The 11,331-nt window shown below is 43.5% G+C and overlaps 1 long non-coding RNA gene across 3 annotated transcripts; it reads right to left on the bottom strand.

Moving 5' to 3' along the window:
- Positions 1-3,763: 3,763 nt before the first annotated feature.
- On the bottom strand, positions 3,764-6,730 carry LOC123160872 (uncharacterized). 3 transcript variants are annotated; one of them, XR_006480436.1, is made up of 4 exons: positions 5,995-6,730; positions 5,400-5,728; positions 4,884-5,078; positions 3,765-4,718 (listed from the first exon to the last, which is right to left on the bottom strand). It is a non-coding gene; the product is annotated as an uncharacterized lncRNA (long non-coding RNA). The 3 variants fall into 3 exon arrangements; XR_006480437.1 differs by having other exon boundaries at positions 3,764-4,584; positions 4,884-5,728; XR_006480435.1 differs by having other exon boundaries at positions 3,764-4,718; positions 4,884-5,728.
- Positions 6,731-11,331: the final 4,601 nt, after the last annotated feature.

Raw genomic sequence — 11,331 nt, forward strand, 5'->3', positions numbered from 1 at the left:
ACATGCTTTTAACCTCGGCCGTCATGGAGGTTTTCAATGTGTCCAAAGCCACATTGAACTCCTCACGAGAGACCGAGGTTCCCCCTTCGGCCGAAGATGAGATAGGATTCACACCGGAGTGTTCCTCCACACCATCGTGGGTGTCAACCATACTCTTCGGACGGTGAAGTCCTTAATAAAGAGACGAGGCTCTGATACCAATTGAAAGGAACGATATGGTTGACTAGAGGGGGGGGGTGAATAGGCAACTAACAATTTTTAAGCTTTTCTTTACCAAATTAAACTTCACAACAAATAGGTTGTCTAGATATGCAACTAAGTGAGCAACCTATATGATGCAATAACAACTAGCACACAAGCAAGCAAGAGATGTAACAATAAGTAAGCTTGCAAAAGTAAAGGCACGAAATAACCAAGAGTGGAGACGGTGAAGACGAGGATGTGTTACCGGAGTTCCTTCCTTTTAAGGGGAAGTACGTCTCCGTTAGAGCGGTGTGGAGGCACAATGCTCCCCAAGAAGCCACTAGGGCCACCGTATTCTCCTCACGCCCTCACACGATGCGAGATGCCGTGATTCCACTATTGGTGCCGTTGAAGGCGGCGACCGAACCTTTACAAGCAAGGTTGGGGCAATCTCCACAACAATCGGAGGCTCCCAACAACAACAACACCACGAAGCTTCACCACAATGGAGTATGGCTTCGAGGTGACCTCAACCGTCTAGGGTGCTCAACACCCAAGAGTAACAAGATCCGCAAGGGATAAGTGGGAGAATCAAATATCCTTTGGTGGAAGTGTAGATCGGGCCCTTGTCATCCAATCCCGAGCAAATCAACAAGTTTGATTGGCTAGGGAGAGAGATCGAGCGAAAATGGAGCTTGGAGCAACAATGGAGCTTAGAGGTGGAAGAGGTAGTCAACTAGAGGTAGAAGACATCCCTTATATAGTCGGGGAAAAGATCCAACCGTTATCCACTAGTTCTGCCCGCGACTCACGGTACTACCGCTCTAAGGGAGCGGTACTACCGCGACGACGCGCGGTACTACCGTGGGTGATCACGGTACTACCGTGGCAGCTGCACAGGCCGGAACAAGCCTGAGCTAGAAACAGTACTACCGCTGGAGCGGTACTACCGCTCCCCTTGCGGTACTACCGCAAGGCAGGAGGGTCACGGCCTGGGAAGGGCGCGGACGAAATAAATTTCATCCGTGTCAACTTCCGCAGAAACTAGGGTGGTGCAAAAACCCGACGCGGTACTACCGCCTGTAAGGCGCGGTACTACCGTGGTAGGCACGGATGTAAAAAATTTCATCCGCGCCTACTACCGCGACGCAACGGTACTAGGCAGAAGGGCCACGGTACTACAACTCCAAAGGAGCGGTACTACCGTGAGCGCCCGCGGTACTACCGCGCAGGACGAGCGGTACTACCGTGGGTGGCGCGGATGTAAAAAATTACATCCGCCCCTACTACCGCACCGGAGCGGCACTAGGCCAGAGTGCGGCGGTACTACCGCACCAGAGGAGCGGTACTACCGTGAGGGGCGCGGATGTAAAAAATTACATCCGCCCCTACTACCGCACTGGAGCGGCACTAGGCCAAGGTACCGCGGTACTACCGCGCCAGAGGGGCGGTACTACCGTGACCTGTCGCGGTACTACCGCGTGTACTTGCGGTACTACCGCAAGTACAGCAGTAGTCGTCAGTTTTTCGCACAACAATGATACCGATGGGTAGCTCCAAAGTGCAAGGAAAGGAGGGGCAAGTGTACGTGTGATTCCACCCTACCTTTCCGACGCGGACCCCCTCTTAATAGTACGGCTCTCCTACGACTCAACTCCACCAAAGAGAAACGTAGAACAACGACGGCTTCACTAGTCTTCGAGGGGCACCGAATCATCTTGTGCCTAATGAAGAAGTATCTGTGGGACTCAAGGCACACGATTAGTCTGCACGAGTATTGTCATCAATCACCAAAACACTTAGGGATAAATATGCCCTTACAAACATTTAAAACTAAGTTTGGATTATATGAGTGGTTAGTCATGCCTTTTGGGTTAACTAATGCACCTAGTACTTTCATGAGATTAATGAACGAAGTTTTACGTGCTTTCATTGGACAATTTGTGGTAGTTTACTTTGATGACATATTGATTTCTACCAGATCTTTGAAGGAACATTTAGAACATTTACGTGTTGTTTTTATTGCTCTATGTGATGCACATTTATTTGGTAACCTTGGGAAGTGCACCTTTTGCACCGACAGAGTGTCTTTTCTTGGCTATGTTGTTACTCCACAGGGAATTGAAGTTCATAAAGCCAAGATTAAAGCTATTGAGAGTTGGCCGCAGCCCAAAACGGTCACACAAGTGCGAAGTTTTCTTGGCCTCGCTGGATTCTATAGGCGTTTTGTGATAGATTTTAGCACCATTGCTGCACCTCTCAATGAGCTTACAAAAAAGGATGTGCCTTTTGTTTGGGGTACCTCATAGGAAGAAGCCTTCACGGTGTTGAAAGATAAGTTGACACATGCTCCTTTACTCCAACTTCCTGATTTTAATAAGACATTTGAGCTTGAATGTGATGCTAGTGGAATTGGATTAGGAGGTGTGTTATTACAAGATGGCAAACCTGTTGCATACTTTTCTAAAAAATTGAGTGGGCCTAGTCTGAATTATTCTACTTATAATAAAGAATTATATGCTCTTGTTCGGACTTTAGAAACATGGCAACATTATTTATGGCCCAAAGAATTTGTTATACATTCTGATCATGAATCTTTGAAACATACTAGTCGAATGCCCGTGCGTTGCCACGGAATAATAGACTTTGACATAGAGACATTAACTAAGACATCATTATAACTAAAGATCGCTATAATTCTAAAAGCATACAGACATCGATCAAAACTTAGACATGTCAATTAGACAAATTATATCCGTGTAGTCCTATGCAGAGACCATATGGTCACCAGAGTGATTGCATCCCGGTGGTGGCTTAGTTATGCTTTCATATATATCAGCCAGTGAAAGACCTCGCAGTCTCCTATGTTTGGGCTCGGTCTAGTAGCTGTCATACGCCTTACATTACAAAAAAGAAAAAACGTAAGAATCACCAGATCATAGCTCTAGAAAAAGGGAAAATTTTGTTTTTGCCACTCTAGATTTTGCCAATTTTTCTTATGCCACTCTAGATTTTGACATTTCACTTTTGCCACTCTTAGTTTTTGACAATTATCACAATTGCCATTCTGTCGCAAAAGAAAAATAATTTTATTTCATTTTTTCCACTCTTAGCTTTTGACAATTATCACAATTGCCACTCTAAAAATTTTGTTTTTGCCACGGGAATGGCAATTATGATAGTTGTCAAAAACTAAGAGTGGCAAAAGCGAAATGTCAAAATCTAGAGTGGCATAAAGAAAATTGGCAAAATCTAGAGTGGCAAAAACAAAATTTTCCATGCTAACCTTGATTCTGGATTGGACTAGGATTCAGTGTCACTGACTTTGAGTGCATCATTACATCCAAAGTCAGTTGCAGTTAACTCACTGAATCCACATCCTTCTAGACCATGATCTTGTCTCATATAGGAGTCGATTCTTTGAAATCTTGGAAAGGTTTTCGTTGATCTTGTCTCACATTGGAGTAAAAATAGTTAACAAAATACGCAACATAGGTTAATTGTAGACTTTTATTAATCTGAATAGTGAAGGTCATGTTTACATAAATAACTAAATAGAGGATTAAGTCAGCCAATCCCATATGTTCTTTCATGCTTGCTCTCTGGAAGTCTGACCACCTTATCTGCTGCAGGAAAGGCTACCGCGATTCTTTTGTTGAGAAACATCTCACTATATTGTAATTCATGCCCTACCCCACGGGAAGTCTGGATACATGTATATAGCAACCAGATCACTGCAGGTGCTGGGAAAGTGATGGTATATAAATCAACCTAATTACAAAGCCAGTCCACAAAAGTATATTACATCTTTAGAGGAGTACTTCCTTACAAGTCCAATGTTATTAGATATCAAGTAATTGAACATGGATAACATAGTCCATCACACAAAGATTATTGTTAGAAGGATAAACGATATATGATGGTAAATAGCCCTCATTCAATCGGCCATAAAAAATCACAACCTAGAAAACGCTCCAGCATCCTCCATGTTCGATTAAGACAGCCCAGCAAACACTACCATCCTTGGTGTGAAGCTAATTTACTTGCTAATAAAAGAAAACCTTATGTTAAAAATAACACCTTTCTTCACCATGTTCCATAGTTGTGCTAAGGAGAATGTATTTTATGCCTTACCTCTTTTCGTTGGACCCAAACACATGCACTTTTCTGATCTATACATCCAGTGAGCACATTAGAAGAACATATCAACAGAGTTCAGAATATATGGTAGCAATTGGAGTTGGATACAGGCAAGCATCTATGATGACAAGGATGGAGCTAAGTGTACATGTACAAATGATACCTGGTTTGCTCAGCGGGAGCAATGCTGTTGGAATTTCAGATTTGTTGTCCTCGTCTCCTAAAGGAAGAAGCCGTTTGTGTCGCATCCGACAGCCGTGACTGGCAAGCAAGCACATGGCCAGCAACCGACGAGGGAGGAATCAATAAGGCATGCAGAACACAAGAAGATGAAGCAGTATTATTTTCTCCATTTCAGAGATCTGCTAGAGCCTAGAGATCAATAACAAATAATTCTGCGATAAAAATAACAATTAACTGTAGTCAGCTTATATCACCATTTCACTGAGCGAACGAAAAACGAATCAAGCAGTACAAATAGAGGGATCAGACCTTGTGAACAAGACACAGAAGGAGAAATGTGAATGATAAACTTTATTTGCACATAACAAGAGGCTCACCAGGCCATTGTTCGCCGGACCAACCTGTGTCATCTTCCTTCCACGTGAGCGCCAAGATGTCTGCCTCATCCTGGCCGGCAAACTTTAGCCCTCTCCCCTCGCCCGCCGATGTTGTTCGCCACCACCATAAGACTCCAAACAAAGTATGCTAACTGTGGATAAATATATCTGTGCTGTCTGTCCACCAAATTTAACCTAAGAACAGTAACATGATTGAATGGCATGCTCTAGTCAGATATCAGATTCAAGAAAGCAATCAACTAAATACCTTTTGTAGGAAACCAGAGCCACTGCATGGTGCATGCACACAATATTTTTTGCTTGAGAATATAAATAGGAAAAATCGTCAAACAAGTGGAGGCAATGTGAAAGTTATTCTCAGTGGAACATGGTCGTCGGAAGTTTCAAGAATAGTCTTATATTAGTTTAAAGAGGAAGTACATTCAAATAGGAAATTAGTGTTATAGGAAAAATGTTACACATGTGTTGTGTTCACAGGAGAAAGGTAGCACTCACCTCGCCTTCCTGATTGTGAGGGAGACAGCAGGGGCTGCAGCATCTCACTATTAGCCTCGATTATCCCCATTTCAATTAGCTAGCTACCCCGGACTGCACCTTCTCTGTCTACATTGTTAGCAAGATAGGAGCAGCAGTGCAGTGTTGATGTGCTCGGGGTTATGCCGAAGAGGAGTTGCAGGGGGGGGGGGGGTTAAGGTATAGCAGACACCTGAGTCCACGATGTTGATGATGGGCACCGAACTACTGTAATCGATGGGCTCTGGCATCCGGCATCTCAGTCTTCCAATACACCACATGGCAACTTTAGCGTTGCCAAGCGGAGGCACCTGAAAGGACAAGGATGACCACATCAGGGTGTGGCAGTATCTAGAGATCCCTGCTACCATCAAGCACAAGAAAATAAACCTTGAAGCTGCACAGACACTACTATGGTCGAGCACAAGAAACAAAGCTTGAAGCTGCATAAATATCAACTACCTTACAGAGGCAAGCTGATTAATTTAAAACCATTGTCTGAAACAATAGTGAGGACTGAGGAGACAAAATTATCCATTCAATTCATCAAGCAAGAACATAGGCAAAAAGTACTCACATGTCACAACCAGACTTGGGCGCTTCAAGAACATCAAGCTATCCACCATAAAGAGCCTAAGATCAACCTTCACTGCCATAGTGCCATTAGAGTTAAGAATGGATCATAAAATTGCATCCCGTGAAGGTAAATCCATCACCCAAGTTCATTCCCCATGCTAGAGTTCATAAATTTTTTTGCAGGCGCGTGAATCAAATCAAATGATATGCCATCAGAACAATGAACGGGTATCAATGGAGAGAGGGAAACTCACCTACGAGAACTCGTAGATGATCTGGCGGCTTGGTTGTCGATGGGCATCACTCTTGCGGCTGACAGGGGATAGGAGTAAATAGGAGCACGCTGGGGAGAAAGAGGGCAGGGGCACGGTCGCAGGCAGCTGCTTCTCGCAGCGAAGGCGCGACATGGCTCCACAAAATGGCACGAGGCCAGCGCCGAGACGGCCATGGCGGCGGCCGCCGCCGCTCGCGGTCGCGCAGTAAGGAGAGCATCTGGAATCCATCTTGATCAAGAAGAGGCGGGAGAGCACGTAGGCGAGGACTGAATGCGAGCTGTAGGACAGATCCACCTCTACAACAGCACCGGCTTCTAGTTGGAGGAGGGGACGGGGACCTGCAGCCGTCCTTGCGGCCGAGGAACGGGGCAGCTCGAGGCACACCGTCTTTCTCGGCGACGCGACGCAGGATATCTCAAAAAGTCGCTCGTTGTTTGGGTGTGTGGCATCCCCTGGCCGATCGTGCGGGCAGTTAGACTCCCGATTTTTTTCTCCATCGTGCGTTGCGTGCATTGAGTTGGCTCCTTCCATATTTTCTAGCGATTGGTTTTCCCTTCGATCGATATTTGTCCGTGCGGGGAGGTGGAGGTCGAACCATCACGACGTTCGATCCTTCTTTAATAGTAGAGATTAAAAGTCAAGCTAAACTGAATCGTAGACATGCTAAATGGGTTAAATTCATTGAGACTTTCCCTTATGTCATTAAACACAAGAAGGGTAAAGAAAATATTATTGTTGATGCATTGTCTCATCGCTATACTATGCTTTCACAACTTGACTTCAAAATATTTGGTTTGGAGACCATCAAAGATCAATATGTGCATGATGCTGATTTTAAAGATGTATTACAGAACTGTAACAAAGGTAGAACATGGAACAAGTTCATCGTTAATGATGGATTTGTGTTCCGTGCTAACAAGGTATGCATTCCAGCTAGCTATGTTCGTCTTTTGTTGTTGCAGGAGGTGCATGGAGGAGGATTAATGGTACACTTTGGCGTGAAGAAGACGGAGGACATACTTGCTACACATTTCTTTTGGCCAAAGATGAGACGGTATGTTGAGTGCTTTGTTGCTGCACTACATGTCAAAAAGCTAAGTCACGACTCAATCCTCATGGTTTATATATGCCTTTGCCTGTACCTAGTGTTCTTTGGGAGGATATATTTATGGACTTTGGTTTAGTTTTACCTCGAACAAAGAAGGGGAGGGATAGCATATTTGTTGTTGTTGATAGATTCTCAAAAATGGCACACTTTATACCATGTCATAAAAGCGATGATGTTGTTAATGTTGCTGATTTGTTCTTTCGTGAAATTATTCACTTGCATGGTGTGCCAAATACTATTGTTTCAGATCGTGATACTAAATTTCTTAGCCACTTTTGGAGATGTTTATGGGCTAAGTTGGGGACTAAACTGCTTTTTAGTACTACTTGTCACCCCCAAACTGATGGACAAACTGAAGTAGTCAATAAAACATTGGCTACTATGCTTAGGGCTGTTTTGAAGAATAATAAAAAAATGTGGGAAGAAGGCTTGCCTCATATTGAATTTGCTTATAATCGTTCATTGCATTCTACTACTAAGATGTGCCCTTTTGAAATTGTGTATGGTTTCCTACCTCGTGCATCTATTGACTTGTTGCCTCTTTCATCTTCGGAGAAGGTTAATTTTGATGCTAAACAACGTGCTGAATTGATTTTAAAAATGCATGAGTTAACTAAGGAAAACATTGAGCATATGCATGCTAAATATAAACTTGCTGGAGATAAGGGTAGAAAACATGTTGTGTTTGCACCTGGAGATATTGTTTGGTTATATTTGCGTAAGGATAGATTTCCTGATTTGCGCAAATCAAAGCTAATGCCTCGTGCTGATGGTCCTTTTAAGGTGTTAGAGAAAATAAATGATAATTCATATAAACTTGAGCTGCCTGTAGATTTTGGGGTTAGTCCCACTTTTAACATTGCAGATTTGAAGCCTTATTGGATGAGGAAGACGAGCTTCCATTGAGGACGACTTCATTTCAAGAAGGGGAGGATGATGAGGACATCAATACCATTGTTACACCCACAACCCCTGCTGCTATACATACTGGACCAATTACTAGAGCTCGCGCACGCCAATTAAATTACCAGGTACTTCCGTTTCTTGGTAATGATTCTAATGTTCATGAGAATATGATGCTGCCTAAATTGGATACATTTGTTTTGCTTACAAATGAAGGGCCTAGCTTGGAGAAGCATGAACATTGGAGCAAGAACAAGCATGGATATGATGGCATATGCAAAGGGAACAAGAACGGAGTTACAAGTGATGATTTCAGGACGTTGAAGCCACCATAATGAGTGCATAAAGCCTTGGACGAAATATACAAGATGTTACTTCATAACTTTCGTCCAGAGGCTATTCTAGGTGTTGCGTTGCCTTATTATTGGGCCAGGCCCATGTAATTTTGAAATACTTGAGTATAGGCTGTTTTAGAGTCCGTATGTGTGGGGAAACAAGAGATAGGGTTGGTTTCGGACCCCTTCCCCAAGGGCCACGAAATTCCCCCCTCTTCCTCCATATATACAGCCCTTAAGGCATCATTTAAACTTTGGGTTTTGTTTAGATTAAAAGTTTGCCATAGCTGCAACTTCGCATACTTCGTTTGTGTTCGACGACCAGACCAAGACGTCACAGAACCCCACCTTGATCAATAAAGCTTTCATCTTATATTCGCAATATCCAGATTGCAATCTCAGTTTCTTGCTTGTTCTTTATTTGCTCGCATGAAATAGACCCTCGTGGTCAGGTTGACCGTGCTCCGGCGTGGTCAATAACCTCTCGGAGTTGGTTTAGAGATTGCTAAGGCGGGACGTCCTCGCACGGACGTAGTCGGATCGTCAAAGTCTACTCCTTCGAAACGATAATCACCATCTCATCTAAAGACGGGACACCTTTGCCTCTATCACCTAGCGTCCGCAAGTCTGTGATAGTGTCAAGCGGCAATGAGGCACGACGGCGGCGGGGCAGCGAGGCGGCAAGAGGCCGCACATGGTGGCTATGCCCCGAAAGCAGGACGAGCCACGTGTCATGAAGTTTCAGGCGGTTTTCTGCCGCCGAATTATATGGAAATGTTATCTTCCCGGTAAACGTGAGGGGAGTTGGGATAATTATATGGGAACCCATAAATATTTCTGCGTTTACTGAAGATCTATTTTTGACCAAGCTTTTTGTAAACTGTAGTTTTTTTTACAGGTACATGAGCTATATGAGTTGCTGTTAAAAAGAAACTTTGATATTGCAAGACCGTGAAAAGCTAATTAAACTTTCTCCATAGGCTGGGTAAAAATTATCATTTTTCTTTGACTTAGGTGCCCTTTTCCCTCTTCTCATTATTTTTTCAGAAAAATTACCGATCTATTCATCTTTAATCATGTGAGTACAACGAACAACACAAATAATAATAATTGCATATCGATTCCTAAACCACATATCGACGACTACCAGCACTGAAATGAGTCGAAGACGCGCCGTTGTCGTCGCCCTTCACTTACCCAAGCTGGGCAAAACTTGCTGTAGTTGGCAGTCGAAAAGTTGTCGTGTTAAGGCCCCATAGACCAGCGCACCAGAACAGCAACTGCCGTCAATGAAGAGAAACATAAAACAAAAGGGTCCAACCCGAAGACACATGAACATGTACCGACGAAGACCAGATCGAAGCAGATCCACCATAAACAGATCCGTCGGAGACACACCTCCACACGCCCTCCGACGATGCTAGACGCACCACTGGAACGGAGGCTAGACGGGAAGAACCTTATTCCATCTTCAGGGAGCCGCCGTCACCTCGGCTTTCTGAGAAGGACACAAACCCTAACAAAACTAAAAAAACATCTAAAACGGAGCCCTTCGTCGGCAAGGGGTGGGGGGAATCCACCGTGCCCCAATAGCCCTAAGGCCACATTAGACGAGGCAGATCAGCGGCACCGCCACCCGACGGGAGGCAGAAACCCTAACCACTTCTTTGCTGCAGAGGAGTTATGGGCGTCTTCGTGAGATTATTCAAAACCAGATTTAATAATATGCACCATCTTCTCTTCCATCTTCCATTGATTCAAATTAGTTTTATTGTCTAGGTGAATATTAATTCTGTTTTGGTCTTATTGGCCCCTTGATGATCAATATGGTTCCCCTTTGAATGAACGGGGGGGGGGGGGGGGGGGGGGGTTCTCGTGCCTAACTTATCTAGAGAACCCATGATGCAACTTTGTCCCGAATGTTTATTTTTTTACCTCCGAGTCACAACATAATTGGTCCCATTTATATATAAACTGGTGGCTTTATCTATGTCTAGGGAAACTACATAGCAAAGTGTAATGTATTTTTCTCTTTTAACCTTTTCACTTTATCTCTTAATAATTGTTGCAGTTGCTAATTTAACTTTGATACAAGTATTATGTTTGCCATTTTATCTGGCACAAAGAAGCTTGACCCTTTTTTCCTTTTGGGTTCTCATCCATTTTTATACTGCATATATTCATCATCCTTACTTTCTCTTTATGTGCAATTTTTGAACAATGTGATAGTAACCATGACGATTCCTTGCATGCAGACATGTGGTGAACAAAATTGTGTTCCTTGGCCATTTAGTTGGATAATTATGGTGTTTTCAGTTGTTCTACTCAAACATGTAGAAGGAATTCAAGAATGTTTTTTTCATGAATATATATATTTTGGCCAAGCATTAGTCTTTTTACCACGCACGAGCAATGTATAAGAGTAGATATGAAGGATTTTTCTTGTAACAGTAAACTATATAACATCTAAATATATTGGTATTAGGCAATACATTAATTGCACACAGATATTAAGTAGGAGATTACTTGTGCATTAATTATGTGATTAGCATTGATGTTTATCTCTACTCCTAATGGAGCAGTTGGTGAATAGTCCGCCGGTTATCTTTTGCTGGTTTTATTTCGTCCCACCACTTTCGTCGGTTTTTTTCATCTCCCCTCCCCCTCCCACACGCGCGCACACACACACACCAAAAAAAACTCGCCCCACAGGAAAA

This window comes from Triticum aestivum, chromosome 7B (genome assembly GCF_018294505.1).
Source record: "Triticum aestivum cultivar Chinese Spring chromosome 7B, IWGSC CS RefSeq v2.1, whole genome shotgun sequence".
Classification (NCBI taxonomy): domain Eukaryota; kingdom Viridiplantae; phylum Streptophyta; class Magnoliopsida; order Poales; family Poaceae; genus Triticum; species Triticum aestivum.